General features: G+C 44.1%; 1 protein-coding gene and 2 long non-coding RNA genes across 3 annotated transcripts in view; 1 reads left to right on the top strand and 2 right to left on the bottom strand.

Annotated features, from left to right (window-relative positions):
- LOC307209168 overlaps window positions 1-6,010 on the top strand; it is a 37,855-nt gene extending 31,845 nt beyond the window's left edge. The window contains exon 3 of the long non-coding RNA XR_013835372.1: window positions 3,036-6,010. This is a non-coding gene — a long non-coding RNA (uncharacterized lncRNA). The remainder of the gene's footprint in view (window positions 1-3,035) is intronic.
- The window catches only part of LOC307208894 (uncharacterized protein), a 40,068-nt gene extending 30,686 nt beyond the window's left edge, over window positions 1-9,382 (bottom strand). Inside the window, exon 1 of the mRNA XM_079963920.1 lies at window positions 9,336-9,382. The gene's annotated coding sequence lies outside the window, so the exon portion shown is untranslated. The remainder of the gene's footprint in view (window positions 1-9,335) is intronic.
- Window positions 1-13,952, bottom strand: part of LOC307209214 — a 48,840-nt gene extending 34,888 nt beyond the window's left edge. Inside the window, exon 1 of the long non-coding RNA XR_013835431.1 lies at window positions 13,807-13,952. This is a non-coding gene — a long non-coding RNA (uncharacterized lncRNA). The remainder of the gene's footprint in view (window positions 1-13,806) is intronic.
- Window positions 13,953-16,126: the final 2,174 nt, after the last annotated feature.

Raw genomic sequence — 16,126 nt, 5'->3', positions numbered from 1 at the left:
GATCAGCTGCACGGGAGCCCTAAAACGTTTTCTAAACTATTTATTATTATAATTATTTTCAATTTTCAAAATAACGTTTTTCCTTTTGGTACACAGATATCCAATCCGAATTTGCAATAACTGACTCCCCCCCCCCCCGTTTCCATTCCCCCCTTTTTATTCTCCTTGCATATAATTACTATGTTGTTGTTTAGTCGTTTAGTCGTGTCCGACTCTTCGTGACCCCCTGGACCAGAGAACGCCAGGCACTCCTGTCCTCCACTGCCTCTCGCAGTTTGGTCAAACTCATGTTTGTAGCTTCGAGAACACTGTCCAACCATCTCGTCCTCTGTCGTCCCCTTCTCCTTGTGCCCTCCATCTTTCCCAACATCAGGGTCTTTTCCAGGGAGTCTTCTCTTCTCATGAGGTGGCCAAAGTACTGGAGCCTCAGCTTCACAATCTGTCCTTCCAGTGAGCACTCAGGGCTGATTTCCTTCAGAATGGAGAGGTTGGATCTTCTTGCAGTCCATGGGACTCTCAAGAGTCTCCTCCAGCACCATAATTCAAAAGCATCCATTCTTCGGCGATCAGCCTTCTTGATGGTCCAGCTCTCACTTCCATACATCACTACTGGGAAAACCATAGCTTTAACTATACGGACCTTATAATTACTATATATTTCCTCAATTAATTTCAACTTCATTCCCCTCTCCTAATTCTATTTTTAGTTCATAAATGTTACATCAAACCTGCTAATGTTTTGAGGTTTTTACAGTGCTCTCTAAAATAGTCTATAAGGCTTTCCCATTCTAGATTGAATTTTTTCTCATCTTGGTGCCTGATCTTTAGGGTAAGTTTAGCCATTTCGGCAGAGTCCATCATCTTTCCATTCTTCTTTCATTGGGACCTTGTCTTCTTTCCACATTTTCCTATGTGGTGGACGTGTAAAAAAGTAAAGGGCTTCTGGGAAATTTTTAAAAATTCTTAAAATTACGTTTGTTAAAAAAACCCAGAGGCTTTTTTACTAGGTGTAATAGGAGAAAAAATGCCAAGGAAGCAAAAGAGACTGTTTATTTATGTGATTATAGCGGCCAGAGGCTACTATCCCAGACGTGGTGGAAAGAAGTAAAGGTCCCAAAGAAAGAAGAATGGATAACTAAGATGACTGACTATGCCGAAATGGCTAAACTTACCGATCAAATGAGAAAAAATTCAATCAAGAATGGGGAAACTTTAAAGACTATTTTAGAGAACATGAGTTTGTTGATCTCAATGGTCACCTAGTCCAACCCCATATGTGTATATATGATAAATATGTGGGGCTGGTAGTTTCCTCCTCTCCACTGAGATGTACAGAGGCAATACTGAGCCACCCACCTGGAAGGCTTAAAAAAGAGGATTGTATAAATTCAGGACTAGGCTGTCGGTGGCTACAAACCCTGATGTCGATGTTGTATTTATTTATTTATTTTTACAGTGGTACCTCAGGTTACAGATGCTCCTGGTTACAGACTCCGCTAACCCATAAATAGTACCTCAGGTTAAGAACTTTGCTTCAGGATGAGAACAGAAATCGTGTGGTGGCAGCGGGAGGCCCCATTTGCTAAAGTGATACCTCAGGTTAAGAATGGACCTCCAGAACAAATTAAGTTCTTAACCTGAGGTACCACTGTATTATCTACAGATAATGTCTGGCCGAGGGCATACAGTTTCCGGGTCATGTGGCCAGCATGACCAAGCCTTTTCCTGTGAACCAGAGCAGCGCATGGAAACGCCGTTTACCTTCCCACCGGAGCGGTACCTATTTATGTACTTGCACTTTGACGTGCTTTCGAACTGTTAGGTTGGCAGGAGCAGGGACCGAGCAACGGGAGCTCACCCTGTCACCGGGATTCGAACCACCAACCTTCTGATCGGCAAGTCCTAGGCTCTGTGGTTTAACCCACAGCGCCACCCGCGTCCCATTTTATAGGTTAGGGTAAGGCAATTGGTTTTTTATGGGGGTTGTTTTGATTTTTATTATTATGTATTTTGTGGCTTTATATCCTGATTTTATTCTGAGACCCCTGGGTATAGGGCGGTATATAACAAAGATGGGAATCAGAAAAATTTGGGAGCCGCTGTGTTAAAAGGGGAGGGGGTCACAGATTGCATTTCAACTTTCCTGCGTTATTTATGTTCCTACCTTGTGAATGGGCTGGGCGAGGGGTGGGTGGGTATATGGGCATCTTCCATAGAGTCGTTGAGTTGGAAGGGACCCCAAAGGTCCTCTAGTCCAAACCCCTGCAATAGAGGAATCTCAGCTAAAGAATCCCTGACATGTGGCCATCCAACCTCTGCTTGAAAACCTCCAATGAAGGGGAGACCATTCACTGTCAAACACAGATTCCTGTAAGCAATCACATTGTGATGGAACTGTACCTGAGCCAGGTGGCACTAATAGTGAGGAAAGGATCTGTAACACCCAAGACCTTTGGCGAAAGCCTGCAGAGTTCAGGCAAGCAGAGAGGAAGGAAAAGCATAATTTCCTCTCTCACTGCATTCAATCCGCAGAGGACCAAAATCTCTTCTGCCTGGGGAATCCCAAAACTGAATTTATATGCTTTTACCTGAGATGAAGCACCTGTTGGGAACAGTGGGACTGACTCCTGAGAAAACCTGCATGGGGGGTGGGGGGTGGTAAATGGCTTCTTAGGAATTGCATACTTTTTTTTGGCTATTTCATCTTTTGTAGGCTTTACCTGCAGCTGTACATATATGTTTGGGATTTTTTAAATCCACAGTTCAGGAAAAATAAAACAATGGCATTATCAGTAAATAAAAATTAAAATAACTATTTTCTTATTAAAAATAATTAAAATAAACGGTAAACATGGATTAAAACACAGTGAAGGTGACTGCGTCGTATCAATAGGCAGCGAGTTCGAAAGCTGGATACAGATATTCTTCAATTTTTTCACTGCCCTGTTGGGCAAATCCGGTACATCGCATTTCCAAAATTAATTTCCTAACGAGGCGCATGTGCACAGAGAAACAGATCCCCACAACGAACCAAGGTTTGCTGGCTTAGATCCTGGCGTTCCCGTGGACGTCAGCAGCAAACCCGGCTTTAAGGATCTGCTTGCCTTCTTCTCTGGTGGAAAATGGGCAACCTTTGGCAAAAGAAGTGGCAGAGCAGGAAACAGACACATTGGGGTCTGGGCAGGCTCTCTGCCAGTGGCGAACAATGGCTTGTGCAAGCCTTACAGTGAATGACACACATGGGGGGGGAGTAGGGCTGGGGGACACCAGTGGGCAGCTTCTGACAAGGCAACACAGACAGTGGCATGAGCCTGAACAGCAGCAGATCCCATGGCTGCAAGGAAGCAGAAACACACAAGCTCAGCAAGGCAGGGGGAGAGACGTCATCAGAGGAAGAGGCCGTTTGCTCCCTGAACTCCTCTCTTATCGGAGCTATGAAAGATGCCATCTACAATTGAATCAGCAAAGTTCACGTCCGTATCCTCACATTTCACTGGAACAGGATTCCCACACTTGAGTCTCCAGATCTTTCGGGACTACAACTCCCATCACCCCCAGCTAGCAGTATTAAGGGATGATGGGAATCATAGTCCAAAACCAGCTAGAGACCCACGTTTGGGAAAGCCTGCACTAGAGTACCTAGGGCAACTGTTTTCCTAACACAGCATTTTTTACATTTCGGTGCAAATATATCTTAAAAACTGCATTATAAAAGAATTCAATCTTTAGCATCGTCTCCTGGATGAGGTTGGATTTCCTTTTGGGGTCTGGGGTTCAGCAGCTCTCTGCCTGGAATTCCCAGGAAGGACTTGCACCTTGTCATGGGAAGGGCAAGCATTTTAGTTAACGACAGACATACGGGGGGGACCAGAGGACAGTTTCTAACAGGCATCCCTTGAAGAAGATGGGTTAAGTTTCCTGGATTATTACCTGCACTATCAGGGATTTGATCAGCAGAGTTCAGGACCAAAATATCACCTTTCACTAGACTATGCAACAGGGAAACTCTCCTGCTAACACACATGAATTTTTAAATCTTTGATTGCTCTTCTGTGCAAATCTGATGTATCTAAAAATTGTAATTAAAACATAATTTGTTTTTTTTTTAGTGTTGTGTTCTGGATGAGGTTGCATCTTCTTCCGTTGCCAGATTACCAGATAAGCAAATACCTGCACACAGCTGCATAGTGGATTTCACATTTTCAGAATGGGGGGGTGGAATAGTAGTGGAGGGGAGAGCTGGGGAGGAGAACACAGCATACATGTTTTTCAACAACATTTATGCAGAAGAGGCTAAAAACAGTTAAACTAAAATCAACACAAGACCATATTACAACTAAACATTGAGACAAATATCAAAATGTTGCACAATGAATCCATTAGCAGATTTATCAAATCATTGGCATCATCATTTAATATCTGGCTGGGTTTCCCCAGCCACTCTGGGCAGCATACAGCACATAAAAAATTGTTAAAACATTAGACATTAAAAATTTCCCTATACAGAATTGCCTTCAGATGTCTTCTAAAAGTGAGATAGTTGTTTATTTCCTTGATGTCCGATGGGAGGGCGTTCCACAGGGCGGGTGCCACTACCAAGAAGGCCCTCTGCCTGGTTCCCTGTAACCTCACTTCTTGCAGTGAGGGAACCATCAGAAGGCCCTCGTCGCCGGACCTCAGTGTCCAGGCTGGACGATGGGGGTGGAGGCGCTCCTACAGGTAGAATACTTCTGGCCACGCCAACAAGGGTTGGTGAGAGACTTGTGGTGAATACATGGAAAATGCATGGGAAAATAACAGAATACAGCTATGTAAACCTAACTCTGATCAGGAGAATAATCTGCAACACGGCCACTAAAAGGAATCAAAATTCTAATGGAATCAAATTCTAACGCTGAACATGATTATTGGCTTACTCTCTGTAGGAGTTATTTGATATGATTAAAGATCTTCCCACACTCCAACCCTTTCTAAGATGTTTCCCTCGTATGAGTTCTTTACTGTTTAGGAAGGGAGCCCCTGTCACTGAAGTTATTTCCATATGCCAAACATTTTTAAGATTTCCTCCCTATATGACTTCTTTGGTGTCTAGTAAGCTGATAACTGCGACTGAAGCTTTTTCCACACTCCGAACATGTATATGGTTTCTCTCCTGTATGAGTTCTTTGATGCAACCTAAGGGAGCTACCGCAACTGAAGCTTTTTCCACACTCTGAACATGTAAACGGTTTCTCTCCTGTATGAGTTCTTTGGTGTCTAGTAAGCTGATACCTGCGACTGAAGCTTTTTCCACACTCCGAACATACATACGGTTTCTCTCCTGTATGAGTTCGTTGATGCAGTGTAAGGAAGCTACCACGACTGAAGCTTTTTCCACACTCCGAACATGTATACGGTTTCTCTCCTGTATGAGTTGTTTGATGCAACGTGAGATGGGTACCACGACAGAAGCTCTTGCCACACTCAAAACATTTATATCGTTTCTCCCCTATATGAATTCTTTCATGCGAGGAAAGGGAGTCGATGCGACTGAAGCTCTTGCCACATTCCCAGCATTTATAAGGTTTGTTGCCTCGATGAGTTTTTTGATGTCTAGTAAGCCCATTGCTGTGAGTGAAGCTCCTTCCACACTCCAAACACGTATGCGGTTTCTCCCCTGTATGAGTTCTTTGATGCGACTTAAGGGAGCTACAGCGACTGAAGCTCTTTTCACACTCTGAACATGTATACAGTTTCTCTCCTGTGTGTACTCTTTGATGTAAAGTAAGAGTGGCGCGACGACCAAATCTCTTTCCACAAACTGTGCATTCATGCTTTTTCTCCTCTCTGGGAATTTGATTTTCGCCACCCTGAGACATACAAGAGTCACCCTCCGGCTTTTGCTTTTGTCTCCCCTCTCGCCTGCTGCCTCCATCTTGAACCCTTAGCTTCCTTTGCTCCTCCTCCTCTTTGCCTCTTTGTGGTGACACTTCTGATTGTTCCCCTTCTGCCAGCATCCCTTCAGCATCTCCTGATGGAATAATAAGGCAAACTGATGAATTGGCGCATCTGGCAGTTCCCTCACTGTGAGAAGTCAAGTTACAAGGAACGAGGCAGAGGGCCTTCTCGGTAGTGGTGCCCACCCTGTGGAACGCCCTCCTGTCAGATGTCAAGGAAACAACTATACAACTTGTAGAAGACAACTGGAGGCAGCCCTGTATAGGGAAGCTTTTAATGTTTTATGTTTTATTATGCTTTTATACTTGTTGGAAGCCAGCTCGAGTGGCTCGGGCAACCCAGTCAAATGGATAGGGTACAAATAATAATTTTTTTTATCATTATCATTATCAGTGTTTGTATACTGCCCTATACCTGGAGGTCTCAGCGTGGTTCACAGAAAATATCACAACATATATAATCAGAATAAAAACAGCAACCCAATAACACCCCTCCAGAAAAGAGCCACATTTGAAAAAGGGCATAGGATGTCAAACAGATCAACCAAAGGTCTGGTTAAAAGGAACGTTTTTGTCTGGTGCCTAAAAGTGTATAATGAGAACACCAGGCGAGTGTCCCTGGCGAGATCATTCCACAGACGGGGAGCCACTGAAGAAAAGGCCAGCTCTTGTTTTGCCACCCTCTGAAACTCTCGAGGAGGAGGCACACGAAGAAGGGGCTCAGAAGGCGATCTCCGGATCCGGGTAGGTTCATATGCAAAGAGGCGGTCCTTGAGGTATTGCGGTCCTGAGCCATTTAAGGCTTTATAGGTCAAAACCAACACTTGGAATTGGGGCCGGAAACTAATTGGTAGCCATTGCAGTCTTACTCCAGTGAGCAACCTGGCCGCTGAATTCTGCACTAGCTGGTTTCCAAACTGTCTTCAGAGGCAGCCCTAAGTATAATGCGTATCTGAATCTAACCTTGAAGTTCCCAGAGCATGGACAACGGTAGATAGGCTATCCCTGTCCAGAAAGGGGTGTAGCTGGGCTACCAGCCAAAGGTGATGGAAGGCACTCCAGGCCACCTGAGCCTCGAGCGACAGCAAAGGATCCAGGAGAACCCCCCAAGCTACGAACCTGCTCCTCCAGAGGAAGTGTAACCCCATCAAGAGCAGGTGACCTCCCACCCATCTGCTCTAGGAACCACCCACTAACTGAGCCTCACTCTTATCGAGCCCTTTACAAAGGCAAGACACTGGTCCAACACTTCCACTACAGATAGAAAGGAGAAATAGAGCTGAGTGTCATCAGCATACTGCTGGCAACGTACTCCAAACCTCCGGATATCCCCTCCCAGCGATTTCATGTAGATGTTAAAGAACATGGGGGATTGGATTGGGCCTTGCGGAACCCCACATTGAAGATTCCATGGGGCTGAAATGCATTCCCCAAGTAACACCCTCTGGGAACGACCATCCTAGTAGGACTGGAACCACCGCAAAGCAGGGCCACCCACCCCCAGTTCAGAGAGTCGCTCCAGAAAGATTCCATGCCTGATTCAAGCACCTTGTCCGTATCCTCGAGCCTTACCAACTGAAAAAACTCATTCAACACAACAGGACTAGACTGTGCTCTGGACATCCTTTGAGGTTCATTTGCTGTAACAGGAGAGTCAAGGTTTTGGTGGATGCAAGCCATTTTATCTTCAAAATGCTTTGCAAAGAAGTCACAGCTAGCTCCTGCTGGTTCTACCAACTCCTTTGGGCCAAGGTGTAGAAGCCCCCGTACAACCCAGAAAAGCTCTGTCAGATGACATAATGAGGATGCAACGGAGGCAGAAAAGGATACAGTAATTTCTTTACTGACTTCACTGCCACTAGGTAGGCTTGATAATGAGCCCCTACCAGTGTTTGATGCATTAATCCGGATATTTCATCCACTGTATTTTAAGCCATATTTTAATTAACTGTTTTTTTAAATTTTCTATTACATTTTATTGTAATTTATATTTCATGCCAGCCACCCTGAGCCCGGTCCTGGCCAGGGACGGCGGGGTATAAATAAATAAATTGTTGCTGTTGTTATTATCATTATTAACGTTATTACAAGTTCCAGGGGTAGCCCCAGCAGAAGGTTTCCCAATGCTTCAGGGTTTGCCTTGACCCCAAGCCCTATGGAGAGACCAAGGAAGGTCCCCCACCTGCCAGAGTTGGCCTGCAGGGAGGAGAGCAGGAGAAAGATCTGCCCTTCCATTATGGAAAGATGTCCTACCCCCATACAAAGGGGGAAAGCCCTATAAATGCATTATTTTAGCGGAATTATATACAGAATGCATTAATTATGGGAAATGTAAATATTAGGGGAAATACCCTTTGCAAAAGCGTGGGCATTAGGAGAGATCTGCACCAAAATGACCATCAATCAAGTCAAGCTTGCAAAAATTCAGTCAAGCTTGCAAATCAGTCAAGCTTGCAAAAATTTATCACCTGCCTAACAATAAGTGTTGGAAATGTAATGAGACTGAAGGCACTTTTTACCACCTTTGGTGGACCTGCCCAAAGATTAAAGCTTTCTGGGAAATGATCTATAATGAAATTAAGAAGGTCCTTAGGTGGACTTTTCCTAAGAAACCAGAGGCTTTTCTCTTGGGCATGGTTGGCCAATTGGTGTTAAAGAAGGATAGGATTTTCTTTATGTATGCCACCACAGCAGCAAGAATTCTACTGGCAAAGTATTGGAAGATGCAAGAACTACCTACTCTGGAAGAATGGCAAACAAAGGTGATGGACTTTATGGGACTGGCTGAGATGACGGGCAGAATCCGCGACCAGGGGAAGGAGACAGTGGAAGTGGACTGGAAGAAATTTAAAATATATCTCAAAAACTATTGCAAAATTGAGGAATGTTAAGATGTCAGGGGGTAAGAGGTAAAGAACTGCAGCAGTAACTAAAAAACTAAAGGAAACTTTATGAAAGGGAATTAAGACAATTGACTTAAGGGTTGCTAAAGAATCACTAAACAAGGATGCAGGGATGGGGAGGTATGGGGAAGTCAAAAGAAAGAAGGGTATGAAATGATGACTTTGAAGCTATATTGGCCTAATTGTTTTGTGTGTTTTGATTTTCTTGTTTTTCTTCTGTTTGTCTTGTTTTGTTTTTATTATCTGTTTGAAAAACGAATAAAAATTATTTTAAAAAAACAAAAACAAAATGACCATCAATCTTCAAGAGCTCTATTTAAAAGTAACAAGATGTGAAAATCTGGATAAACTGATGACTAGAAAAAGGAGACGCAGAAAAAAAACTTACATTGAAACGGTTTGCCTAATAGGGTTTTTTTTTATCCCTCCCCACAACTCCCTCCAGCAGCACCTCCACTCTCCCACCCCACCCGTTATAATATATGATATGACCCACCTGCAGCGCCTCCGCGAGGAAGGACAGCAGCCGCCACGTTCGGCATCTCCCCCCGGAAGCGGAACAGGAAGCGGAAGCTCTTTTTCTCCCGTCAGCCTTTTCCCTCTCCGCTCTAGGAATCTCAGCGCTGTTGTCGCTGCTCTTAACCGTTTCGGAGCCGAGCGGCAGGAGCCTCTGGGCTTCTCCGGGCAGAGAGCGAGGAGAGGCGCTGGTCTCGCCTCCGGAAAGCCCCGCTGGATCAGCTGCACGGGAGCCCCAAAAAGTTTTCTAAACTATTTTTTTTTTATATAAAATATTTTATTTTCAAAATAACAACAGTTCCCCTTTTGGTATATAGATATTCAATCCAAATTTGCAATAAATGGCTTTTCCTCGCCCCTCTCCTGTTTCCATCCACCCCCCCCTTTATTCTCCTTGCATATAATTATATTTCTTCTTTTCACCCTGCTAATTCTATTCTTAGTTCATCAATGTTACATCAGACCTACTAATGTTTTGACGTTTTTACAGTGTTCTCTAAAATATATAAAGCTTTCCCATTCTAAATTGAATTTTTTCTCATCTTGGTGCCTGATCTTCACGGAAAGTTTAGCCATTTCGGCAGAGTCAGTCATCTTAGTTATCCATTCTTCTTTCGTTGGGACCTTTTCTTTCCACATCTGGGCTAGTAGCATCTGGCTGCTGTAATCACATAAATAAACAGTCTCTTTTGCTTCCTTGGCAATTCTCCTATTACACCTAGTAAAAAAGCCACTGGGTTTTTTTCAACAAACGTAATTTTAAGAATTTTTTAAAGTTCATTGTATATCATTTCCCAGAAGCCCTTTACTTTTTTACATGTCCACCACATAGGAAAAAAATTTACCTTCCTTATCCTTACATTTCCAGTATAAATTAGAGGTATCTTTATACATTTTAGCAAGCTTTACTAGACTGAAATACCATCGGTATATCATCTTAATAGAATTTTCTTTTAATGAACTGCATGCTAGGAATTTTAAAATCCCTTTCCACAATTTTCCTCATGATTCAACTGGTATATTATATCTTTTGCCAAGTGTATCATTACAGCTTTAACCTCTTCATCTTTCGTCTCCCATTCCAACAGTGGTTTGTACATTCTTGATAACAATTTCTCATTATTTTCTAATAATTCTTTTTCAAACCTTTAGAAATCCTTCCCAAAGGGAGCTGCCCCAGGATCACTAAATCCAGGATCTGAGCCTTGGTGTCTCTCTCCAGCTTCAGCCACTGACGGCAGAGATGGTGGAGTCGGCTGCAAACCTCTCGGGGTCCCTCGGCCTCCAGGAAGTGGATCTGCCTGAGCTGTAGGATCGCTTCCTTCTTCCGTCAGATTCCTTCTTGAAGCAAAGGCAGTTGAAATGAGGGGGATCCCTTATCCTGCAAAGCCACAAAGATGTCATGTGACAATCCTGTTATTAACACTCTTGAGAAAGGATTAATCAATTCATCCATTTGCAAATGCAATTCCACTCTCCCTCCTCAAAATAAAAAAAATATTGTATAAATGGTTTCTAGAAAAGAAGAACATTTCTAAGTGATACATGCCACAGAATCCTTTAATGGTGTTTTATGGTAACGTACCATTGTGTTCAAAACAGTAAGTAGCAACATTTTATACAATCCTACCTCGGTTGTCGAACATAATCCGTTCCGTAATCCCGTTCGGCTTCCAAAATGTTTGACGACCAAGACACGGTTTCTGATTGGCTGCAAGAGCCTCCTGCACTCAAGCAGAAGCCGCGTCGGATGTTCAGCTTCCGAAAAACGTTCAAAACCTGGAACATGTATGTCCACGTTTTTGGCGTTTGGGAGCCGAAATATTCCAAAACGGAGGTGTTCAGAAGCCGAGGTTGACTGTATTCGGATTCTATTTTTATATTATTAAAAACATAAGAAGGCCCTTCTAGGGCAGCATCCTGTTCTCACAGTGGCCAACCAGAGAGAGACCATGAAGGAGTGTGCCTTTGCGGGTGAGGTCAAGTTGTTAAGAGAGTTGCAGCACCTTCTGTAGACACTGATATGGGGGACATGTTTTGTTCTATGACCTATGGGTCCCTTTTGCTCAAATATGAGGGGGGTGGGGGGGAGAAAGCAACTCAGCAGGGGGGGGGAGAGAGAGAAAGAGAGAGAGAGAACATTCCTGGAGGGGGTGGGCACAGTGTAGGGAAGTAATGCATAGACAGGAAAAAAACAGAAAAATGTGAAGGGGTGCTGAAATTGCACTTGAATAGTATCTAGGACAAGGGACGCGAGTGGCGCTGTGGGTTAAACCACAGAGCCTAGGACTTGCCGATCAGAAGGTCGGCGGTTCGATGAAATGGAATACCCAGGATGAAACTGTGAAATCAGCTATGATTAAATGGGCACAAGATGTAGGACATAATATCATGATGTCTGACTGGGAACAGTTATGGACCACAGGTATTAAATTTACGGCATGTAATGCCTTAAGAGAGAATATAATGAAAATGATTTATAGGTGGTACATGACACCAGTCAAGCTTGCAAAAATCTACCATTTGCTCGATAACAAATGTTGGAAATGTAGAGAGTCTGAAGGTACATTCTTTCACCTTTGGTGGACATGCCCAAAGATCAAGACCTTCTGGGAAATGATCTATAATGAAATAAAAAAGGTATTCAAATATACCTTTCTGAAGAAACCAGAGGCCTTCCTCTCGGGCATGGTCGGCCAATTGGTGCCAAAGAAGGACAGAACTTTCTTTATGTACGCTACAACAGCAGCAAGAATACTGATTGCAAAATATTGGAAGACACAAGATCTACCCACCCGGGAAGAGTGGCAGATGAAGGTGATGGACTTTATGGAAATGGCCGAAATGACGGGCAGAATCCGGGACCAGGAAGAAGAGTTGGTGGAAGAAGACTCAAAGAAATTTAAAGCTTATTTACAAAAATATAGCAAAATTGAGGAAGTTTAGACGGAATCTGGAAAGAAACTGTGACTTTTGTATAAATACTATAATGGATTTAAGTTAAATAGATTGTGGAAGGAAATGAGGGAAAGTAAAATTATACTATGTTAAGATAAATTATTGGTTAATAATTTGGGAAAGATGGAAAGGATTTGCTGAAATAATTAATTGAAGCAGAATACAAAAAAGGGAGACGGGAGGAAGTCAAAGAAACAAGCATATGAAGTTAAGCTAATAAGGTTTATTGAATTTTTCTGTATTTTCTTTTTTGCTGTTTGATTATTTTTGTTTTTCTTGATATTTTTGTTCTTGTTTTTTCTTTTTCTTCTTTGTTGTATTCTCAAACTTTAATAAATATAATAATAATAAAAAAAACAACAACAGAAGGTCGGCGGTTCGAATCTCCATGACGGGGTGAGCTCCCGTTGCTCGGTCACAGCTCCTGCCAACCTAGCAGTTCAAAAGCACGTCAAAGTGCAAGTAGATAAATAGGTACCGCTCCAGCGGGAAGGTAAACGGCGTTTCCGTGCGCTGCTCTGGTTCGCCAGAAGCGGCTTAGTCATGCTGGCCACTGTCAGCATTGCAGTTGAGCCAGTGCCACCAACTGGACTCATGCACTTCAGCCCCGACTGGGCTTGGCGAGCTGGGTAGCCCTTCCAGAGACCACCTTCTGCACAGGAACAGGTCACAGTGCTGTGGACTCACAGCTTAGAGTTGTGAGCACCGGATTCACTCCAACAAGAAGACAGTCGTCGCACAGCAGAGTATAGCAGAGTATAGCAGAGCATAAACGACTCGGAGAGCAGCTCTGTAGAATATCTTCTTTATTCTATCTACAACTATAATACACAACTATGTACAGAGCTAAATGAGGTCTAAGCGAAAATGCTGAACTGCACTGAGTGTCTGCAGCTGCTCTTAGCAGCAGCCTTATCTATACACACGATCTCTCTCTAACACTCAGTCTCTCTCTCTCTCTCTTTGATGTGTGGTGGAGCGGAATAAGTAGAGAGCAGAAAATGCCCCCTCCTCTCTGGAGAATCAGCAGAGAACATCAGCAGATTATTGGATATGGGAGGGGTGAAATCTCCTCAGCCACATGACCCAGAAGCTGTACACCGGCTCCCTTGGCCACTAAAGCGAGATGAGCGCCGCAACCCCAGAGTCGGCCACAACTGGACCTAATGGTCAGGGGGCCTTTTACCTTTAATATTTGGACACAGGTGAAAGGCAAAGCAAGTTTCTTGTCCTCTTGCTTCGGAATGGAGAGCTGTCTAAATAGGAACCGAGAAACCTGCTTCATCCAGAATCAGACCACTGGACCATTTAGCTCAGTACTGTCTGCACTGACTGGCAGCATCTCTCCAGGTTTGAGGCAGGGATGATTTCCTAGCCCTGCCTGGACATGTCGGGGACCGAACCCGGAACCTTCTGCACCCAAGAGCCACTGAGCTGCAACTCTTTCCTCTTTTAAGCGACCCCCCCTCCCCACCGCAGAGTTCGCCAGCCACCACAGATCTCTGGGAGTTACCAGGATGAAACTGTCTCACCTGCTGCTGCTTCTCCTCTGCCTGGCTCAGGAGGAGACCTTCGACCAGGGCCACTGCCTGGGAACTGGTCTCCGCTCCCTGATCCTTCACCCAGTTCTCTATTTCCGGGGGAACTGTTAAAAGAATTTTAAGGTCTGGAGCAGCACAGGAATACAGTCCTGCAACCATTTTGACTCCCAAACTGACCGAATGTTTCTCTGCAAGGAGGGAGAGGGTGATTGTCTCAGGAATTAAGTGATTACCATCTCAAAGGAATGGGCAGACTACCAGGAAAGGCAATCAGATAAGGCATTATCAGATAACCTGGCAGACAGGAGATAAACAAAGCACTCAAATTTCTGTTGCAGACCGCCTTTTCAGTTAGGGTTTAAAACTCAGGCCTCACACTCTGGATTAATCTCAAAGTTGTGGCACCAGCCGTAAGACTGGGCCTTTGCGCATCTCCGGGAGAGGCAGAATTTGCAAGAGCCATGGTTCTTCCCTGAGTTCAGAAAGCAGCAAGGTGAAGGTGGGCTTAGCCTGTTGGATTTGTGCCTGGGAAAGTGAGCTTCCATTCCCCACACTCAGCCATGAAACTCCCAGGGCGACTTTGGGCCAGCCACTGTCTCTCAACCTGAGCCTACCTCCCAGGGCTGTTGTGATGATAAAATGCCTTGAGCTCCTTGGGATACAAATGAAATGGGGAAAAAACAAACAAACCTTCCAGCAGTTGTAGTGCAAAACATCTGGGATGGAGGAAGGCTCCATTGCACGTTACCTTTTATTTTTTAAAAACCCAACTTGGGGTGCAGAATGTGGCTGCACCGCTGGAAAGCATGGATCAGATTGGCTGCATTTGCAAAAATCTACGGTTCCCAGGCTGTTATTATTTCTGCTGCCTGGACCATGTTGTTGTTTAGTCGTTTAGTCGTGTCCGACTCTTCGTGACCCCATGGACCAGAGCACGCCAGGCACTCCTGTCTTCCACTGCCTCCCGCAGCTTGGTCAAACTCATATTAGTAGCTTCGAGAACACTGTCCCACCATCTCATCTTCTGTCGTCCTCTTCTCCTTGTGCCCTCCATCTTTCCCAACATCAGGCTCTTTTCCAGGGAGTCTACTCTTCTCATGTGGTGGCCAAAGTATTGGAGCCTCAGTTTCACAATCTGTCCTTCCAGTGAGCACTCAGGGCTGATTTCCTTAAGAATGGATACGTTTATCTTCTTGCAGTCCATGGGACTCTTAAGAGTCTCCTCCAGCACCATAATTCAAAAGCATCCATTCTTCGGCAATCAGCCTTCTTTATGGTCCAGCTCTCACTTCCATACATCACTACTGGGAAAACCATAGCTTCAACTATACGGACCTTTGTTGGCAAGGTGATGTCTCTGCTTTTTAAGATGCTGTCTAGGTTTGTCATTGCTTTTCTCCCATGAAGCAGGTGTCTTTTAATTTCGTGACTGCTGCCTGGACAATATAGGATATACAATCTCTTTATTGTCATTGTCCCATACAGAACAATGAAATTGAGAAAACTACATAAAACATTCAAAAAACCCTAAAAACTCTGAAACCCCATTTTAAAATACAATATACTATAGAGACTCCTTATGCTGCGTTTAGAACCAGAATTGCATTTGCGTAGAAACTTTCTTTTCTTCTTTTTTTTTTAATATATTTTATTAAGGGTTTTCTTGTTTTACAGTGTAAGTGTAATGCCTCATTTTTTGTTTTTTTTTTCCTGTGTAACATTTTTACAAATCCATTTCATTTGTTGAGGCATTAGGGGGAGAAGAAAAAAGAAAAGAAAAAAGAAGAAGAAGAAAGGAGGGTGGAAGGAGGGGAGATGGATGGGGGTGGGGTGGGGTAGCGGTGTTTCTATTATGCTTAATGTATGTAGTTTGGTGTCAGCGTGCTTGTGTTGTTCACTTGTGTTCCTTTGGTGGTGAGAGAGGTTGGGGTTGGCCTAGGATGTCCGGTATGGCTCCCCTTTATCACATACACAGCCCAACAGGACAATGACAGCGTAGAAACTGTTTCTCAGGCAGCTAGTCCTGGCTTTTATAACCCTGTACTGTACCTTCTTCCAGAAGGCAGAAGCTGAGGAAGAAAGGGTTAAAGCGAAGCGGAGGAGAGCGATTCCTAGAGAGGAAGGAAATTGGGAAAGGAGAGGGGGGAGCGTGTCCTCTAAAGCAGTGTTTCCCAACCTTGGGCCTCCAGCTGTTTTTGAACTACAATTCCCATCATCCCTTGCCACTGGTCTTGCTAGCTAGGGATGATGGGAGTTGTAGTCCAAAAAACAG

The sequence above is a fragment of the Podarcis cretensis genome (assembly GCF_951804945.1).
Source record: "Podarcis cretensis genome assembly, chromosome: 2".
NCBI classification, from domain to species: domain Eukaryota; kingdom Metazoa; phylum Chordata; class Lepidosauria; order Squamata; family Lacertidae; genus Podarcis; species Podarcis cretensis.
The sequence above is the reverse complement of the archived record's forward strand: the minus strand, read 5'-3'. Positions and strand labels throughout refer to the sequence as shown.